Source organism: Nicotiana attenuata, unplaced genomic scaffold, assembly GCF_001879085.1.
Source record: "Nicotiana attenuata strain UT unplaced genomic scaffold, NIATTr2, whole genome shotgun sequence".
Taxonomy (NCBI): domain Eukaryota; kingdom Viridiplantae; phylum Streptophyta; class Magnoliopsida; order Solanales; family Solanaceae; genus Nicotiana; species Nicotiana attenuata.
Window position 1 is genome coordinate 7,207 of NW_017673919.1, and position 1,382 is coordinate 8,588.

The window sequence follows — 1,382 nt, forward strand, 5'->3', positions numbered from 1 at the left end:
ACTCCCTAGTTGAGATTATTTTAGACATAGGGTCTCCACTCCCTAGTCGCTTTTTGCCAACATAGGGTCTCCACTCCCTAGTTGAGATTATTTTAAACATAGGGTCTCCACTCCCTAGTCGCCTTTTGCCAACATAGGGTCTTCACTCCTAGTTGATATATTTTAGATATAGGGTCTCCATTCCCTAGTCGCCATTTTTCCAACATAGGGTCTGCGCTCCCTGGTTGAGATTATTTTAGACATAGGGTCTCCACTCCCTAGTCGCTTTTTCCAAACACAGGGCTCCACTCCCTGGTTTATTTTTAGTATAGATATAGGGCTCCACTCCCTAATCTCTTTCTCCTAAAGATACACAATCCATATTTTATTGCTTTAAATAGAGAAGTAGTTTATAGCTTTGTTACAATAACTCACGAAATTTTCCTAGTGAAAACTGGGGTAGAAAAATTTCGTTCGTTTGTTTGTTTTGGTGTCTGAGCAGGTTTTACCTCGAGGCATAGGGTTCAAGACGAACAATAGAATGATTCTCAATTCAAAATAAAGAAAGAAGAAAAAGAGCAAAAAGAAGTCAACTCAAAGTACTGAAGCGGAGAAAGGTGCGGACTGATCAAGATGATTGAAGTCGCAAGTGTTGCATATCCCGCCTTGATCCGAAAAGCTGATAAAGAATGAACCAGCGTTCGCAGCTAACGAGCATCAAGATTCAGGTCAGAGTTCGCAAAAAGAACCAGCCAAGACTCAAGATCAAGCTTTAGAAGACTTATAGATAGGAATCTTGTAACTCGTAGTTGATAGGATTAGCTAGTTTAGCTTTTATCTTTTATTTCGGTGTAATAAGGAGCTCAGCAAGCAGCAATAACAGCAACAACAGTGAAATCACAGTTTTCTGGTAGTCCCAGCTGCCAAAACTTCCAGAACTACACTGACCTGTTTCCTCTATAGCCAAGGATATGTAGGCAACCTCTGAAGCAAGGTTCGGTCAGGCTTTTTCAAAAATGCTTCTCATGGTGTTTCAAATGGGCAAATATCCATCGTAATTGCTCATTTTATCTATGCCCAAAAACCCTTCGTGTCTCCGAGCAAAGAGGGGCAACTGTGAGCATGTGATTTTTGCCCCATATGAAATACTCCTATAGAATCCCAAGGAATTAGATTTTTTCTTTTAATTGTTTGCCATTTTAGGAATTATTGTAGAATTTTCTTAATTATTTGCATCTTTTCTGTGCATGTTTAATTTTATTTAATTCATGAAATACAAAAATACTTTGCATTTGCATTTAGGATTTAATTTTACATTTTTAGGTTAATTAGTAAATTATTGTTTTACAAAAATGAAAAAAAATCACAAAAAATAAACTCATTTGTCATTTAACTTTTAATTT